Consider the following 20,960-nt stretch of genomic DNA (forward strand, 5'->3'; position numbering starts at 1 on the left):
AACTTTTCATCTAACGACACATGCAGCTGCCAGTGAAAAACTGTGTTTCATTATTTCATTATATTATCAGTCTCACGTGAAGCCTTGACCACTGATATATACGTGCACATGGATATATCGACATACACTATGTACAAACCTTGCAAATCGCTGTTTTCTTCTCGGTGTCGTGTTCTCTAAAGCCAAACCAATTCCACACCACGGAGGACGCACTTTTTCCTTCATAATCTTCTCATTCAAATGAATTTGAGGAACAAGCAGTTCCTCAGCCTTCTTCCATTTATCTGACAGTGTGTGTAATGCAGACGTGTTATGTGCTGTACACATTTCTCGTGTGACAATTTTGCATTACGGCGATAGAGACAATAATCCAAAATGTATACCAGTCAGCAAATTTCCACCAGTTTATCATGTCTACCGGTACATCACCCACCCCTATATTGGATTATTGGATTAGATGAATCCATATCTAATATCTTCTTCAATAAACAGATGTTTCTCTATATGTTTCTTCTGTTTATATCCGTAATTCGGATGAGACGTTAAACCGAGGTCCTGACTCTCTGTGGTCATTAAAAATCCTACAGCACTTCTCGTAAAGAGTAGTTAGCCGGTGTCCTGGCTAAATTCCCCCATTGGCCCTTCTCATTTATGGCTTCCTAATAATCCCCATCTACTAACTGGCTCTACAACTCTACTCTCTCCTCTCCACCAATAGCTGGTGTTTGGTGAGCATACTGGCGCACTATAGCTGCCGTCATCCAGGTGGATGCTGCACACTGATGGTGGCAGAGGAGAGTCCCCTGTTCAATGTGTAAAGCGCTTTGAGTGTAGTGTCAGAAAAGCGCTATATAAATGTAACATTCATTCATTCATTCATATCTTGCACTGTTAATATCTTGCACTATTATTTTTTGTCATATTTTCATCAACATTATGCTTTAATAAAATAATTTATCTATCATCATGTTGCGTCTTTTTCATCTTGTATTCGTTATCATTGATGTCAACGAACGTTTTCATCAGTGATTTCTTTGACAAGATCAACACTGATTGTAGGGACCAAAACCTGAAATCAGCAACATTATGTGGACCAACTAATGGAACCCACAAGGAAAATTGCTTCATAAACATACTAAAGTTGTTTTAATGACTATCTAAAAATCCAAAAAGGCTTGTGTAAGGGTTAGGTTTAAAGGTAGAGTTAGGGTTAGGGTATAGAAAATAGCATTAGCTTAGCAGTTAAAAAAAAAAAGCCATTTGAAATTCCCCATCATGACTGAAAAACAAACATATTTGTTGCTTGTGTGACAGAAAGAGAGAGCAAAAGAAAGAGATGGGCCAGGGTGTTTAAAAAAATCTGACTTTCCTTGTAGTGATAATTGCAAGGGATCGAATACAATAAATGTTCAGAGGCCATTAGTCAGGCTCAAAGTTCAGTGCAAGCTCAAAGGTAAGATCAAAGAGAGAGAGGTGCAGAAATTGCCACTAGTGGTGCAGAAATGTCACGCTACAGTAAAAAAAAAAAAAACTTTCCTCATCAAACTAGCTCTATCAAGGTCAAAGGTACTCCTCAAGAGATTCACTTAACCATCATCATGCTGATTCATACAGATAACATACAGTGCTTCTCTTTAACCCATCATCATCATGAATAGGGCGGGGCGATATTTATTGTGATAAAAAAAAATTCCACAATATTGATAAGCTTTTGAGTAATTTCCGATATTTAGCATGTGTTCTACATCTAGACGATCAGGTGTGTGTCGCTAAAAATGCAAGCAGTTCGGCTTTCTCAGACTGTAAGAAGTTCCTAACATTACCTGCCTTGCTAATGGATAGGCTACGCCAGACACCATGATGACGGTTGCACCCTCTCATCGTCTCTAGTGAGCAGCACGACAAAACAACAGTGCTGTGAACACCACATCTGATCTTTCTGTGCTGTATTCTTATATAATATTTTTCTATAGCACCAAACACGCTTCATTTATGCCCTGTCCCGCTCTGCACGCGTTGCCTCTTTTCCAATTAACACGGTTCCAGAGTGCCTTTAGACTATAACGTTTTTTTCCTTCTAAATTTAGCTTTATTAATCAGCATGCTACGAGCCTTTAATAATAAACAAACAGATTTCTGCTCTAATTTTGTGAAATTAATCAGATGTCATCATCTCTGGCATGGATGACAAGGAAAGACAATAAAATTACTAGTTTGTAGCCTAGTCTTTCTCACTTTTATGAAAGTATAAAAATGGTCCATTCAGGCTTTTAAATTTTTTACATTTTCTCTCAGGGGATACCCCTGAACCCCCATACAGTATCATTCCTCAGTCACAAGGGCTTCTATTGTATGCCCCCATACTTGGGTATCTGTATGTAATGAAATATAAAAAATAATCTGAATGTAAAAATTAAATGTTGTCATTATGCTTCAAAACGAACAGATGATCTTTTAACATTCATACCCAAATGCACTCGATTGATAAACTCTATAAAATATTTTAATATTTTGGTAGAAGATCCCTCAGACACCACTGCTTGCTTTGGCTGTCTCTGGGCTACCAATGCAGTTTTATATAGACTATTTTGACTGTTTAGGATTTTTTTTCTTCTTTTCTTCTGCCAACTTGGAAATAAATAAATAAAAATGTATATCGTGATAAATATCGACATCGAACGATATGAAAAAGGATATTGTAATCCAATTTTTGGCCATATTGTCCAGCCCTTATCATGAACATCATTTTGTCATTAGCAGAGTTTGATACAGTCACTAAAATGTCCTCCACGTGCCCTGGGTATGTCTGGCGCTTGTGGTATTTTAAGAAAGGTAATATAACCCATGCAATGGGAGAGAGCTGTCCCCATGGAGCAACACACACACACACAAACACACACCCCTCTACACTTTGAGGCAGTCATAGCTAAACAGCATTTCTGAGAGAAAACCAAGCGTGTGCGTTTAACGTTACAGGCATAATCGCTTGACCAAGTGCAGATGAGGGACAGTAGAAGAGTAACAAAACATCACTATTCCAGCAGCAATCCTTCATTTCCACAGCCAGTTTAAATGAAACCGTAATGGTTCAATACACATAAATTATCTAAGAACAAGACTTGCAGATGACTTCATCATTTGCCCAATTCAAACTATTCTGCTCTGCAAACACTATGAACATAAACACATACTTAAGAGCGCTCCAAGAATTCAATTTCGCCAAATTTATGAGCTTTGATTGTGTTTGTGTTGAAGTGCATGCCTTTGTGAGTTTGAATCACAGATTTTTCCCTCATTAACAAGGAGACACAGTAGAGACTTTATTGAGAATATGGAAACAAGGGAATCAGAAATGCAGTGGATAGTAACTGAGACCCCTGTGGAGACAGCACCCACTCATAAGTCTTCCATGGCCACAGCAAATCTGTTTCAATGTAAACAACATGGCTAAATGTTTACAGTTTACAGGCAATGATCATGAGGACATACTTTCCTCCCTTCTGTGCTTTTGCTAAGAAGAGAAGTATACAAGGTAAAGCTCTAAATCAAAGTCTTAGATTTGGGGTACTTTCACACTAGCACTTTTTGTGGTGCATCCGAGTTTGACATCCAAGTTTAATAAAAAAAAAAACAACTACTGGAAAAAAACATCACCAAAAAAACTAAATCATCTCTCATCAAAACACAAAACTATAGTTCCGAATTAATTAATTAACACACACTATGACTCATCTGTCAAATAAAGATACATTAGAAACAGATGTCCTGCCTTAAAAACAGCTAAAGGAAGTGTTTTTGATCAGATCACACGTGGTGCTAGTCTTGCATGAGCAACATGGGGTATTCTAAAATGAGACATCTCGAAGGGTCATGCTGTATGTTTCAACACTAAGCACATGGCACAGATATCTGCATCTACAAACCATCAGGAGCTGTTGGAACTCCAGACCCTAAATATTGAAATGTTGGCCTACATTGATAAGAAAAGCGTTCCAAATGATGTCCCTTTTGAGTGTCCCTTATGTATCATTCCCTTGTTGTAAACTTAATCATCTTTTTTTTTTCTTACAATAGCATCTGCTTCTAGCAGAGCTCTTTTGCACCTGAAATTATTCGAGACATGTTTGTTGACACCTACTGTGTAATACAAAATTAATTCTGCTGTAAAATTAATATGAAAAAGAAACATCCTGGGTTCAATACAAGTTAAGCTCAATCGAGAGCAACTGTGGCATAATGTTGATAACCATAAAAATTTATTTAGACTCATCTCTCCTTTTCTTAAAAAAAAAAAAAGCAAAAATCGAGATTACAGTGAGGCACTTACAATGGAAGTAAATGGGGCCATTTCTGGAGGGTTTAAAAGCAGAAATGTGAAGCTTATAATTTTATAAAAGCACTTACATTAATTCTTCTGTTAAAAATCATGTATTATTTGAACTATAAAGTTGTATAAATCAGGGTTTCTCAACCTTTTGCCCACTGCAACCCACTTTTTTGGAATGCCAACCATCCATGACCCACCATGGTGGGGTTAATTAATCCAGTTATGTTTATATGCTTATAATATAGCAGACTAATATCTATAGCCCAATATTTGTAGCTTTGGTGCTGCTGGCTGAAGTTTTCAGATGGTCCCTTACCACACCCTCCACAGTTTAAGCATGTTTTAGCACAATGTGAGGACTTTTTAGACGGTTCCTTACCCACTGTAGGCACAATTTCCAACGAATATCAAGGTAAAATTAATGATGTTGAACGAAGCTTGGGAAAAATCGTGTCCCGTATTGGTTTCGATACAGGACGCATCATTTCATCTTTAAATATGGGACTATCATGTATTTTACAGGACGGGTGGCAAGCCTGCTTAGGACTGCCACTGAAATTATAATGTCCAGAGATTGGATTGCATTCAGACTAGCACGGTAATGCATAGAGTTGGGGTACTCGAGTTTGGACTCAAGTCCAATTTTAATGGACTTGGGCTTGTCACGGACTCGGATGCATTTTTACACAGACTTGAAACGGACTTGAGCCTTTGGGACTCGAGCCTTTTTCTGAGTCTAGCTGAGTCCATGCATAAAAATAGTATTAATATTGGATATTAAGTCTTTTTAGGCGTGACGTATCTACACATGTAGGCTTCTGTAGTCTCTTGTGGTCCACGCAGTGTTGTCAGCTTGAACTGGTCCATAATAGCTTGATGAATTAACTGTGTAACTTTTTAAATAGTTGGGGAAATAAAGCGTTAAAATTATTATTCTCCATGTTTTTGTGGTTAAAGAAGAGCTCAGTGAAATTTTCTTTGGTTGGTATTTAAAGATTTCAGACTGATTGCAGACCAACTTGGCTGCAACTCAAAGCAAATATAAATGTATTTATTTTTTATCTTCTGCGGCAGCTGCTGCGAGACACACACAGACGCATCAGGGATTTAGGTACATGAGCAGCACACAGAACTGCCCTGCATTGTGCAGTTTCCCGCAAATTACTTAGAAAATTATGTCCATGACAACATGGCCCTAATATTATCAGTGGGCTTTTTTTTGGATGTAGCATTTGCAGTCAAACTGTGAGACGTAACTACTCAGCGAGTGCTAATTACTACTGTGTTGACTCATTTGTATGTACTGTATTTTCCCAAAATCAGTCAACAGACAGAGAAAAAAGATTCAGAAAGAAATCTCAGTGTAGACTATAATTTCTTTAGATAGGGATCATTTTAAATAGAGCCCGACAGATATGGGATTTTTGAGACTGATACCGATACCGATTTTAGAGAGGGAAAATTCATCAATTACCGATATGGTGGCCGATATATTTAATTTTTGAGCTGGAATGAAAACAGACCTTTTCTATGTGGATTTTTCACCGATTTTGCACCGATATGACTATGCAAAGGTACTCAGAAGGCTGCTTTCTTAAACAAATATTTTTATCAAAGAATATTTGACATTATTATTATACATTGTCAACAAATTCTAGAAATGAACACTGAGAAAATAAAGAATAAATAAAAAATACAATAAACTGCTTAATAAACATCAGTACTGTATGCTTAGTATAAGTCAATTGTTGACCATTTAAATAAAGAATAAATAAAAATAAAATAAATAGCTAAATAAACATCAGTATTACTGTTTAGTATGTCAAATGCTGACCATTAAAATAAAGAATAAATACAAATAAAATAAATAGCTAAATAAACATCAGTACTGTTTAGTATCAGTCAAATGCTGACCATTAAAATAAAGAATAAATAAAAATAAAATAAATAGCTAAAATAACATCAGTACTGCTTAGTATCAGTCAAATGTTGACTATATTAATACTGCTGTATTGATAAACAGATAAGCAGCATTGTTACACCGTATTCTGCTATACAAGTTCAGGGGAAACTTTCAACGGTGGAAAACCAGACTTCTAAATATTAAATTTTATAAATGCAACGACTGGAATTGTTCGGTTGAAGGGGGTACCAAACTGTGAATCCTGAACAAAACAGTTTGGTGAATACATGTTTACTCCTTAGCTTCCACTCAGTTGACAACAATGGAAGTAGCTACGTGATTAGCTAGTCAGCTATAAGCTCGTTGTCACGGAGAGTAAAAGACGGTCGTTTTTTATTTTACTTTCCAGCATTGTGTCTCACCAACTAGGTAATAACATAGCACCGATATATCGGTGAAAGGCTAATATCGGCCGATAATATCGGCCAGCCGATATATCGGTCGGGTACTAATTTTAAATAAAACTAAATTAAATTGAATTGACAAATTGAAAATGGAGTTGAAATAAAAAATAAATTACAATTTGAAACATAATAACCTTGGTTGTAATGACTAACGCAGCTTTCTCTTTCTTTAGTCTATGTTTGAGTGGAGAGGAAAAGCAACAAATTATTGAAATGTCAACAGAACGCGATAAGAAGTGTGCTGAAGGACAGTTTTTTCTTCATACACCTAAAGCATATGCTTTCATTCTGAAACCACTTTGAAGTTCGTTCAGCAGGATACTAATCATAAAATATATACATGAAATGCAACAGAGGTGTTACAATTTTAATTCAGATTCATGAACAGATTTATTCGGACTCTGACTTGACTCGGCCTGTTATGGACTCAGTCTTGAGTCTGACTCGGCCCCTTTTGGACTCGGACTCAACTTGGACTCGATTGTTTAAAGACTCGGGCTTGACTAAGGAGGACTCGAACCCAACACTAGTATTGAATGGAGCTAGCGCATGGATATATTAACCTGTAAATATTAACACGATTCGACAATAGAGGTCACTGTTGCCCCAAACATTGCAAATGTACAGTTCTATCCCTCTTATTGGTAATTTGTACTCATGACAGAAAAGATTTCGCGACCCAGCAGAAAATGATCCACGACCCACTTTTGGGTCACAACCCAGTGGTTGAGAATCACTGGTTTAAATCATAATTTTTACATCGTTTTTGGGTTTGTTGACATGATCGTCATGGTAATTGGCTATAACTTTACACAGAAAAGGTTACTAAGCGATTTTATCACACCAAAATCATGTTAACGCACATATTGTTTACGTCTTGTGGCTATACTTTTGAAAGAGTTAGTATTTTAACGTTTACGAATTGGCCCTGTTTACTTCCATTGTAAGTGCCTCACTGGAACCCAGATTTTTGCTGATTGATCTTAACTTGTATTGAACCAGGAATATTCCTTTAATTAGTGAAAATGGAGGGATATAAAGGTGAATTTCACAAATAGAATGTCTGGATTAAGCCCCAGTCCTCATTCACTTTCACTATATGGCAAAGAGCGTCCAGGATAATCTACAAAACTCACATTTTTGGTTCCACAGAAGAAAGAAAGTGATACAAATTGAGAGGTGAGTAAATAATCACAGAATTTTCATTTTTGGGTGAACTATCATTTAAACAGCTACAACAAAAAAGCATACAGAATAAACTTGGCTCTTTTCCAATAACTCCCTCAACCTCTGCCCATCCTGTTTTGGAGCAGATCAAAGGTAATAATCACCCATAATCCTCTGCTGTGCCCTTGCTGTTGTTATGGTCATTATAAGCAGCCACACTGTTGCTAAGCTATCACAATTGTTCAGAGGTAAGACACATTGGCTCAGTTTCACAGTGTAATGCCTATTTCATGGATGGATAGCCACTAGGATAATTAGATGGGCACCGAGAGGACACAGCAACGACATGCTTCTCGGACACAGAACAAGGCCTAATTTTTCGCAAACTAAGGAGTCAGGCACCGTACAAAAAAACTCTTTGTCAACCAAGTTTATACACCTCTCTCTTTGGTTAGAAAGAGCAAGCAAAACTAATTACAAAAGTAAAAAAAAATGTAAAAGCCTTATGAGTAGGCAGTGGTACACCACTTTTGTCAATTCTTAATTGATAAGACACACTTCTATTTATAATATAACAGCATAAGTTGTTTAATAGTTAGAAGAACATTACAAGGATTGTAAAACTGTAACACAAATGGGAATCATGATAGCTGCTTTCATCTTTGCCAGAGTTGCTGTCAAAGGAGCTGTTACTATTTGTTGGCTATATGCAGAACAATTTTTTTGGATTAAGGAGAATGTAAATTTATATGGCTTCTAAAGATTATAACCATGTTTTAGTTAAATATCGAGGCAGCATCTACGCACAGCCTAGTTAAAGAGTTTGCAACTTCAAAGTTTTAAATGTACTGTTTTTGCATATCCAAATTTTTATATTTAAGAGTTTCTCGAAGACTGTTGGATCTGACGACTTGGCAGTGTCAATATGTGACTTTTAATGTAGACAGCTCAAACCACTGCCATGTCATAACCACAAATTTCTGAAATGGACAGCAGGGAAAGAGTCATTGATATTCATGAGGAAACCCATACCTGATTGGACAAATCAGTAATACCCATCAGGAAAGCACTACCTGATTGGTTGGATAAACTATAACCCAACTCTAGCCCAACCCCTAGGTATTGCTTTTCTCATAAATATGAACGATTCTTCTCCTGCCATCATACCTTGGTAAGGCTGCTAGCATCACAATTTACCTGTTTAAATTCTACATGAATAAGATTTTTTATTTTTTGCACAAAAGCCTTGAGTGAGGTTTCATTCAATAAATCAACAAGACGAACCGACCAAAAAACAAAAAAAGAAATACAATAAATCAACAAATTTAATTTTATGACAAAAAATTTATTAAGCTCTAATTTCGGTGATATCCTTCTTTTCCTCATCATTTCCCATTGTCTATACACTGTTCACTTCCATTAAAATTGCACACACATACACACACACACAAAAAATGTCAAATAAAATAAAATATATTAAACTAAAGCTCTGACAGAAGCCTTCAGCTCTAGTGCAGCTATGAAAATAAAAACACAAGCAAACCATAAGCAACAGAACTGGGATCCATTTCCATGGACAAGTGAGACAGCCTTTGGGGCCGTTCACAATGAATGCGTTTTTGCATCCATCCGCACTGTTCAATTGTTTTCCAACGTAAACATGCGCTTGATGACACCTTTAACCGTTGCATCGCATCTCTCTGATTTTTCCAAAATCTCGCACAGGAGCACCACATTTTTTAGATGCCATGTTAAGTTAAATAGACCTTTAACTGAACTTCAAAAAAAATGTCTCAAAACACCTGTGATCGTGGCACTGGATCTAGTTTTTTTGCATAAGGACGTGTTCTTTGTCTGACAAGAAAAGTTTGGTTTAACTAGTGACATTTTTATCACCGTGCAACCTGTTTTTCACATAAAACAGAGAAAGTCGACTCACCATTAGACGCGGGTATTGTGCCTCATGGCAAAGCAATCATGGCTATAGGTGCAGAGTTTGGACTTGTTCTCCTATGGACAGATGCCCAAGTCCCATCTCCTTCAGACCCAAACCTCAGTGGATCTATAAAGGGGCAGAAAACATAGCAGCACATTAGAAGCATGATAACAAAAACAGGGGCCATCAGCCCCTACCATGAGCAAGACAAACCAGAATCTTGCCTGACAGCCTATGTATAGCACAAATCCTACCGACACATTCAGCGACATACTGCCAGATGCTCATAGGGAGGGGTGTCAGTGTGTAAGCTTTATAGCACTAAAAAACACGGAACACTACACATGCAATTTAATTAACACATAACGTGCACATTTACACATGTCTGCACAAACAGGGGAGCTCAGCTCCTCTCTAGAGACAAGAACAGAGAGAGACAATGTAGGAAGAAGTGAGAGTGAGAAAAAGAGAGAAGAGAGTAAAGAACATCTGCCAACAAATTGACATAAAACTTTAAAAAGCAAGCATCACAATTAGGTTACTATTGCTCATACATACAAGATTTGAACAAACCCTTCACCCAAGTATTAATCTTCAGACTGTAACCCGTTTCATGCCGTTTGTGCCATGGACATAAATGACACCTCAAATCGTGCGGTTTGTTGAGTCGAAATGTGATTCTTTTTCTAAGAAATTGGATTCATGTTTTTTGTCTGGCAGACAGGCAAAAAACAGATGACACATCTCATAGTCCAAAGCCATCTCTATAATGCAAAATATCAAAGACTTTGTAATGGGCTCTTTTACCTTGGGCCAGTAAGTAACAACCAAGCAACCACCTAGAACACCCTAGCAACCACCAAGCAACCACTCAGAACACCCTAGCAACTGCATAGCAACTTGATTAAAAACCACTCAAAACATCTTCTATGCTATTCTAGCATTGTGGCGACAACCTCTGCATGACCAAAGGACACTCAAACTTTCTTTAAAAAAAATGTCCAAAAATAGTTTTTCTATATTCTGGCTAAGGTCCTTCAGTCATTGTCCAAATTTTCTCAAGTTCTATTATTTCTTCTCAGTTTTTGTGAATGCACCTTGAACTCCAACAAGTCCAGACGGTTGCCTAAGACTCTGGTGAGCAGTAGGCAAACACAGGTCTCATCTTACTGTGCAGATATACGGCCCTGTTGTGTGTATTGTGCAGGTGACACCTGAACCCTTCAAAATACATAGAAGGCACACTGAAACTGCAAACCCTAGCCAAAACAAGAGGCCTGACAGATGAGACACGCTTCACATTACCTGCAGACCATGTGTGGGACATCTGTGCATACCATCATCTCTTCAGTGTGGAGATAAAGCTCTTTTTACTTTTCAAAATAAAGGGATCAACAATCTGTAAAGCAGATACAGTGGACCCAAAAAGTATTTGGACGTTTAACCCTCAGGGGTCGACGGAAGTGCCGGTGCGTCCTGCTGGATTTTCTCCTCATAACAGCGGAAACAACTTAAAATACTCCATTTTTGGGCATACAGATAAGTGTAAGACATCATTAGAGACTATAAAGGGTCTACTTTTATTTGTGTACACTCACAATATCAGCAAAACCTTGTGCTTTTGTAAAATAAAGAAAATAAACAGGGTGCGCTTTCAGCAGTCTCTGTCTCCACGAGCATCTTTCTGAAACACGTCACAAAAAACTGAAACTCTGCGAATACATATCAGACAAACATGAAACATTTGTCTAAAGAAAGCTTAAAATGTCTACTTTTAAATAAAACAATTCAAATTTAAAACAAATATTCTCCTGCAGTGTAATCTGTATGAAACAATGCGATGTACAGTTTCTCCTGGCTCAGCTAATTATCCCTAATGTGATCCCACCCACCAGCAGAGCGCGCTATTCATACGGTAATGTGCTGAGGCGATCAGTGCAAATGGTAAACGCCCCCAACAATGCCTTAAAAAACATCAAGTTCATTCACTTTTCTGCACATTTGGAAGATGGAAGATAGTGACGAAGAGTTCACATTTTTCTCAGAAGAAGAGCGGGAATCCGACGAGGAACGTTTGCATTTTGAAAAGCGACTTGATCCAGCTGAGGATACAATTTCGGATGAGTAAGTCTTTACTTACATTAGTTGACATGCTATTTTATATAAACATGTACATATTTTACTAGTTGGACTATTTCCAGACTTGCCAGCCAGTATTCAATTTGAAATATGTCCTAATAGGCAAGTTTTAGTTACATTTAAATGTTGTTTCGGCTAAAGCAGGTATTTAAATTGTATGCTGTATGATATAAATATGAGATGTAATATGATATAAAAATAATATGAATGTTTAGATTATATTTTAACTAGTGTTTATGCTGCCTCATTATCATCAACGAAGCTTGTGCTTGTAAATATCTGTTTGGGTGTAAATGTGTAAAATGTGCTGTAAATATGTCCTTATTAGAAAATCAGCATATTAGAATGATTTCTGAAGGATCAAGTGACACTGAAGACTGCAGTAATGATGCTGAAAATTCAGCTTTGATCACAGGAATAAATTGCATTTTACAATATATTCAAATAGAAAACAGTTATTTTAAATTGTAAAAATATTTCACAATATCACTGTTTTGCTGTATTTTGGATCAAATAAATGCAGCCTTGGTGAGCAGAAGAGACTTCTTTTAAAAACATTTAAAAATCTTACAGATCTAAGAACTTTTAAACGGTAGTGTAGGTCTAAAGTTTTTAAGTAAAGTCTTTATGTAAAGAAAATGTATAGTCAGATTACTTTTTAACTTAAACATGATTTTGTGAATAAGCAACAAACAATACATTCAATCAATAAGTCTCCTCACATTCTCTCTCAGGGGAGGGGTCTTTGTCTCCTCAGGTGTGAATCACATCAATATTCATGATCATCCACGCCTCCTCACATATGGCACTTCTAACACTAAAAGTGTTTTACAAAAGTTAAATGGCTATGTTGTTTTGTATGAATGAGTGATCAGGATGGTTTTCACATCATTTTGTAGCAAAAACTCTAGGCTACAAGATTCTTGTGAACAAATATTTAGTATGTGTTATATGGCCTTATTTCAGTGACTTAAAATTTTAGTTTTTTCAAAAACCACACATAAACATTATTTTCTCAAAAATACAAACATGTACATACATGTTGTTCACATATTATTGTAACCCAGTTTGTGCTGAATACAGTGTTATTAGACTTTAGCCATTAATATGTTTTAAGCAACTGAAAAATGCACAAATGTCAAGGCATGTCAAAACTTCTCCAGGGCCCAAAACACCCTCAGACCTCAGAGGGTTAAAGGGGTTGTTCACCTGGTTTGATATTTTATCTAATGGAATGACATTCATGCATTTTACAGTGAGTCTTAAGTGTCCGAATATTTTTTCAGGGCACTGTATGTGATATAAGACGTATATTGGCAGTTATAAAAATGGAGTGTTGCTTATTGCTTGCAAATTTTATGCTGAGTGGGTGTGAAATTTGAGTGGGTAAACTGGACGTATTGTTCAGCATACTTTTCTGAAGACTTAGAAATAGAGAGAGAGAAATATACTTATTGTCTACACTCTCGCCAATTGTAATTTTTCATATAAGCATATGGGGGGGTGTAGAGCCACAGACACTTCATTAGCTTCAGCATGTAGAAAACAGCTCTCTTCTTTTCCTGTCATCTACCAACCGTTCCTAATCACCAAAGTTGCACAAAACAAAAAAGCAAAGCAAAACAAAGCCAAACAACACAAAAAAATAAAACATATGTAATATAATACAATGAAATGAAAATTAAACAAAGCTCTGACAAAAGCTTTCAGCTCTGGTAAGGCTATAAAAATAAATTAAAACCACAAGCCCCTATGAAAGTAAAAGTTTAGAGGGTGATCCTCAAATTCCACAGAGACAAAACATAACCACCCCCTAGGGTGTGCAATCCCTAAAAATTTTCACTGCTGATCTGGGTGGCTACATCTTTCCTGTGCTGTCCATACACCAAAAAAAAAAAAATTTTTAAACATATGAAAGGTTTTCAATGGAACTATCTTCTGTGAGCCTCAGCAGATCTGATAATAATGAAGCATATGGTAACCTAGTAACCATAGTAATAAGACAGTCACACAATCAGAAAGCAATCAAGAACTCCAGTGTTTTCTGCACTATCAACCAAAGGAAGCCAGACTCGTGTTATACTTTGTAGTAAAACAAGACCCCATGAAATGGCTTAAAAAGTGCAGTTTTATTTGTTCCTGTTGACATATTTCCTTTTAAAAAAAGGACATTGAGGCCAAGCTGTTTTTTTTTTTTTTTGTAGATGGTCATCCAGCTGGTCTCCTAGCCTGATCAACTGAAAAGTACCCAAAAACCCATCTAAAACCAGCAAAACAGACCAGCCTTACAAGCTTAACGGCTTGGAGTCCAGTTAACCAACTTAGGCTGGTTTAAGCTATTTTTTTGCAGAAATATCTGTTAAAAGTTAATTTTTTAACTTTTAGGAATACACTACAATATTGACGGCCACAGAATAAAAAGCCACATAACAATTTTAACCATTACAAAAACCTAAATTTAATCATCTTTTTAATGTCTAAGGGTGTGTTCACACTTGGCAAGTTTGGTTAGATTAAAACGAACTCTGGTGCGATTGTTCTAGTGCGGTTCATTTGAACAAGTGTGAACGCTGTCATCCGAACCTTGGTGCGCACCTAACAAGTGGACCGAGACCGCCTGAATAGTGGGTGTCGGTCTGCTTCCAAACGAACTCTGGTGCAGTTGGATTGATATATAAACGCAACATGGACCAAAGACATCTAAACGGACCAAAAACAGGAAGTAATTTGCCTAATACTGACCTCAAGCATACCTGGTTCTTCTCATCATAGGAGCTATGTTGCCCATTACAGTTCGTTACAGGCGTCGGAACCGCTGTCAGCAGTCCTTGCAGCATATCTTCGTTTGTGTGTGCAACGGAGAAATTCCTGCCGCTCTTTTGACTCCTTTACACATTTTATTAGCTCTTAATTTGTTCTCAGCTGGTAAAAATACCACCGAATATACATATATAAATCTAACGAGCGCATTTCGTCCAGCAGCCAGCATTGTTTTGGATGTTCGGCATGTTCCGTCACAAGATATACGTCATAAAAGCTGTCCAATCAGGTTGTGACTTTTTCCTTATGTCTTTTGTTTCGTATCTTTAGGTTCAGTGTTAAAAATGCCAGTGTGAACGCTAAGCGAACCAGGACTAAATGTATCATTTTCTTTTTTGGTCCGGACCAAGAGGACCAAGAGAACCGAACTACAAGTGTGAACACACACTAAGATAAGATAGGAGATCTTGCAAGATTGGACGACAGCTTGATCTAACCTACTAAATAATCACATTTAAGTGTGATTACTACAGCCGTGATCAGGAAAATCGTTAAAGTAAGGTTACAGATCTAGCCTGTCTTCAACAGATACCATCAAAGGAAATGCTACATTAATCCATGTTGGGGATAACAATTCAGGCTTCAAACAGCATGTATCTAACAACTCTCGTTTCAGCAGCATTGCTAAAACAACATCTCATGTACTGCCGCCCCATATCTGACTGTCCCTCTAGTCAAATGGTTCAGAGTGGGCGGATGGAGGGATGGAGAGATTGTTCACTTTGTCTAAAGGCAGCCCTTGACTCCTACACAGGTGACGTAAAGGACCTATGTAGGCAGAGAAAATAAAAAATCTGTCACACATGCAAATTCACTCTGAGAGAGTTGTTTGGAACAAAATTGTCATTATGTGAATAGATGACATGCAGTTGGAGTTAACTAGATTTGGGCGGCGAGGAGAATGGATGTTTGTGGTGACATATGGAGTGGGAAAAGAGAAAAATTTGAACGTTTAGTGTAGTTAAAAGTTTGTTGAAAGTATTATTTTTAATATTATTGACACCTTATTATTATTATTTAGATTTTACTTTTTCTGTATCAGTTTTTTGATGTGTGTGTAATGATGCTTTGGATTAAAACTGAATTAAGATTACATTATGATGGCCTATTAAAGCATCTGCAACAAGCACTGACTCTTAGATAGACTGTGACCCTACCTATAATCCAAATAGACTAAGAAAAGACAAATACACAATAGTCTGCTATACATACTGTGATTCTATGACGTACACACTACTATTCACAATATCCTACTTCTCCACCAAATTGCATAGTTTGCACCAAATCGATGGAATATCAAATATAAAAGGGACAAAGTCTTGATTACAATACTTGGCTGCCTAAGATAATATTGTAATATCATGTTCCGCCATGCTTTTAATGTGATGACAGGTGGATAACGAGATCCTCAGACAAGTGGAGGCATTAACAATTTCTGGTCCTTCGAAGTTCTATGGTGACTTCTTGCATTCACACTGCAGGCTTTGTCCAATGTCCCTGTTGAAGCTGGCCAAAATGAGGTGTAATGGAATGCCACAATGAGGATAATGAGGACCAGCAAGCCACCACTCTCAAAGGCGGCCTTATGGCTAGCCATGAATAGATCCCATTCAAGGCACCAATTCAGGCTCGGACTAAACAAAGAAAAGGACACGTGTCCCGCCACTTGCTACGGCCAATTCATGAGCTTATAATGAGCACGTATCATGCCTGCCCTTCTATTCTTCTCAAGTCTTGTGGTTTAAATGAAAAAAATGGCCTTTACTCATTACACCAGACTTCCATTGTATAAAAAGCAAAAGCTTCAAAAGCTTCAGAAACCCTTGAGGATGCTGATGTTGTGTGAACTTAAGAATGCTTTCCTGTATAAAAAATGATGGTGGTGCTATTAGGGATAGGTCACAATGGTCGACTAGTCCACTATTCATTCAACAACCGACTATTCCAGTGTTTCCCAATCCTGGTTCTGGAGTACCCCCCACACTACACATTTCCGATGTACCCCTAATCCAACACACCTGATTTAACTCATCAGCTCATTAGCAGAAGCTCCATGACCTGAATTGGGTGTCAAATACATTCACTGAGCACTATAACACTATGGTCCTAATAAAGTGCACGACATGGTCTTCTGCTGTTGTGGCCCATACACCTCAAAGTTCGATGAGTTGTGCATTCTGAGATGCTATTCTGCTCACTACAATTGTACAGAGGGGTTATCGGAGTTACCATAGTCTTTCTACCAGCTTGTACCAGTCTGGCCATTCTCTGTTGACCTCTCTCATCAACAAGGCGTTTCCATCCTCAGAGCTACCACTCACTGGATGTTTTTTGTTTTTTTCACCATTCTGAGTAAACTCTTGAGACTGTTGTGTGTCAAAATCCCAGGAGATCAGCAGTTACAGAAATACTAAAACCAACCCATCTGGCACCAACAATCATGCCACGGTCAAAATCAGAGATCATATTTTTTCCCCATTCTGATGGTTGATATGAACATTAACTGAAGCTCCTGACCTGTATCTGCAAGATTTTATGCATTGCACTGCTGCCACACAATTGGCTGATTAGGTAATTGCATGAATAAGTAGGTTTACAAATAAACAGGTGTTCCTAATAATGTGCTCAGTGAGTATAAGCACACTGTATGATTTGTTTGGTCCTTTAATAATGTTGCTTGTCAGACTGCAAGATATAATCCCAGTGAGCCAAAACTTTGGTCCTAACCGTCCCGAATGACTGCGCTGACTGAGGCTAAGATGAACTGCAAAGGCAACTAATGGGCCATCAGTGAACATGTCACACTAAGCGATCAAAGACAGATGATTTTGCCCTAATTTTACAATCCACAAAATTTGTCCCAGACAAAAAAAAATCATGGCCAAAATCATACAGTGTTACCCCCGGTTTTGGACATCCACAAAGTGCAGGGTTGGGGGTACTCCAGAACTAGGATTGGAAAATGGTGGACTAGTCGATTACGTTATTTTACTTACCGGTTGAAAAATCCCATTATAAAAACCCATAGGAAAATCCAGAGAGAACCCATGTCGAATTAGACTTCCGGGTTCGCCTACAAATTGACGTCACAGCTGAACAGTTCTATTTGTTTCTTATATTATCTAGCAGTGGCCCTTAAATTAATTAAGCCTTAAAACGGTTTAAATTATAACCCCTCTCGGAAAAGTCTTTAAATTCATGCACTCTACAGCTGTTCAAATTCAGATGGACAGCTTTGGCTGTTGTATTGCATTTCACGTTTTTTTTTTTTTTTTTTTGAGTGTCCCGCCACAAGCATTGCATTTTTTAGATGCCGTGTCAAGTTAAAAATCTCGAGATCCCTGCGTTCTATTCTGTTCTGTTATATCTTATGTAAAGGCCTTCTAAGAAACACATTTGATCTGGGACAGGTAAACCCGAAACCAATCTAATTATACCGGCTTTCCTTAAGACCAATTAGTCAACTAGTCTTTTAGTCAACTAACCAACTTTGAATGTCGATTCAACATTCCTAGTTGCTATGACAGTTATTGCAAAGATTTTTGAGACTTTTGGGGTACAAGCCACTCACAAGACAGGATGTAGTTCTCTGAAAGGCCTAACCATGTGTTAAGCTACTTTTAGTACCATACCAGTACTCAAGGATGGGCAGATTACCAAAAAGGGACACGTAGGGTTGGATACCACATCTTGCATATAAAGACGTCACTGATGGCAATTCTTGCATGTATTTTTGAGACATTGGAGTACAAGCGGCTCACAAAGAGACCCAAAAGAAAGGATGCAGTTCTACAAAATCTCCAGCCATGTGTTGAGCTACTTTTAGCACCGTAAGGGTACTCGAGGAAGGATGGATGACCCTAATTTCTTTGGGGACATGTAGGGTTGGAAGAGGATGGGGGGGGATAGGGGCCCGTCATTCCAAGATGAGGTGGATAACTCAAGTCTAGACAAACATTTCAGCCCACGGCTCAGGATCCAGCAAAAGGGTTTATGGGGGTTGGGTCTGGCATTCAGGAAAACCATCTGCCTTGAAGCTGATAAATCTCGATTACACCATGTTGGGAAGTGAAGTAGGGGAGAGAGGACGAAAAGATGCAGTGGCAATCTATCGTTAGTATGCTGATTTATGTGCGACAAAGTGTGCATTTGACATGCTAAAACAGCGGCCTTGAATTTTTAACGAGGTGATGGACACTTACCTCAAACATTTCTCAGGTCATAATCTTACTTTAGCTTTAAAGGACATCAGAGAAAATGAAAAACAAATAAATAAATAAATAAATAATTCTTTGTTTGCTTTTTTCACCCAAAAACAATAATTCTGTCACCATTTACAGTACTCTCCATGCCTCTGGTCATAATGAAAGCATATTGTATGGAAAAAAACAGCTCAGAGATTCCTCAAAATGTCTTATGTGTTCCATGGAAGAAATAAAGTTTTACGTGTTTGTAAATTAGGACTATTTTCATTTTTGGCTGAACTATTCCTTAAGTAATTTGTATTTTTGTTTAAAATGATCAAAAACTACCCCATGATGTCAAACTGTGAGAATACAATAAAGGGTCTCCTCAAGATCCAAACTATAAATGTGATAAAATAGTTTATCACTCAGAGCTTTGACATGTTGACAGTAAGTGTCATAAAAAGAGACCGTGTCAGTTGTTAAGATGAAAAACTATTATGTCCACAAATCTATTATGTTTGTAGGATACTCATTCACAGAGTAATTTCCTTACCTCACAAGGTCAACATGTAATCTTATTCCAAACAGTAAAATGGCAGTGACAAATTAACTGGCCACTGTCCCCAGAGCCAAACACATTTATCACATACAAAAACAACATTACTTTTGTTGCCAAAATGGGTCACTGCTATGCACAATCACAAATGTGTGTATACACACACACACACACACACATATACACACTTACCCTGCTTCATCATGGCATCAAATTCCACTTTTAAAACAGCCTGATCTGCTCTGTCCTCCAATTCTCTTGCTGTGATGCAGCTTCTGGGCTTACTGACCTTAACACCCTGGCAGAGAGGGCAGGAACAAACCAGTGGCACAGAGCTGCCTCTCCACACCTACAACATGCACAGGCCCTGCAACAAAAGTACACTCACCAGGTCTCCCTCAGACCAATTTAATCCAGATCTTTCACATCAGGGGTCAGCTAATTAATTAGTCCGGCCTTTGACAGATCGTCAGTTCGGAAGGACAGACAAAATTGTTTGTAATGCCCATCTGTCCATTACAAGCTTTAACTGTGCACTGTTAACAGATCTAACCTGTACAGCTGGAAAAAATTGCAATAAAAGTCCAGGCCACAAAATGTTGTTCACAGACTGAAGTCACAGGCTGTTATTATTATTTCAAAAATCTAATGTCTTCTGAATATAACATGTCCAAAACATGTTTGCTATTTTGGCAGCACAACAAGTGAAAATGGGAGACTTAACTGTAAACAATAAATTAACTGGCGTTCAGGTAACGGCACTGAGGTTACCGCTTTTAGTTGCATTATGGAGGAAAACATGGTTATTTGTTAGTTTGTTAAAAATGGTTTAGTGATATATTAAAGGGATAGTTCACCCAACAATGAAAATTCTCTCATTATTTACTCACCCTCATGCCATCCCAGATGTGTATGACTTTCTTTCTTCTGCTAATCACATACTAAGATTTTTAGAATAATTTTTTTAGCTCTGTAGATCCTCACAATGCAAGTGAATGGTGGCCAGAACTTTGAAGGTCCAAAAAGCATATAAAGGCAGGATAAAAGTAATCCATATGACTACAGTGGTTAAATCCATGTCTTCAGAAGCTAATATATAGGTGCGGTTGACTTTCACTTTCATATACTTCTTCCTTTGTTTTTGGCAATTCGCATTCTTTGTGCATATCGCCACCTACTGGGCAGGGAGTAGAATTTATGGTAAAAAAGGACTTAAATATTTATCTGTTTCTTACCCACACCTATCATATTGCTTCTGAAGATATGGATTACTTTTATGCTGCCTTTATTTGTTTTTTTGGAGCTTCAAAGTTTTAGCCACCATTTACTTGCATTTTATGGACCTGAGCTGAGATATTCTTCTAAAAATCTTACTTTGTGTCCAGCAGAAGAAAGTCACATATTTGGGATGGCAATAGGGTGAATAAATGATAAGAGAATTTTTTGTTTTTTTTTGGTGAA

At 37.6% G+C, this 20,960-nt stretch overlaps 1 protein-coding gene across 1 annotated transcript in view; it reads right to left on the reverse strand.

Annotated features, from left to right (window-relative positions):
- LOC127452221 (protein TANC2-like) overlaps positions 1-20,960 on the reverse strand; it is a 225,377-nt gene that overhangs the window by 161,107 nt on the left and 43,310 nt on the right. Inside the window, exon 2 of the mRNA XM_051717561.1 lies at positions 9,801-9,923. The gene's annotated coding sequence lies outside the window, so the exon portion shown is untranslated. The remainder of the gene's footprint in view (positions 1-9,800; positions 9,924-20,960) is intronic.

Source organism: Myxocyprinus asiaticus, chromosome 14 (assembly GCF_019703515.2).
Source record: "Myxocyprinus asiaticus isolate MX2 ecotype Aquarium Trade chromosome 14, UBuf_Myxa_2, whole genome shotgun sequence".
Taxonomy (NCBI): domain Eukaryota; kingdom Metazoa; phylum Chordata; class Actinopteri; order Cypriniformes; family Catostomidae; genus Myxocyprinus; species Myxocyprinus asiaticus.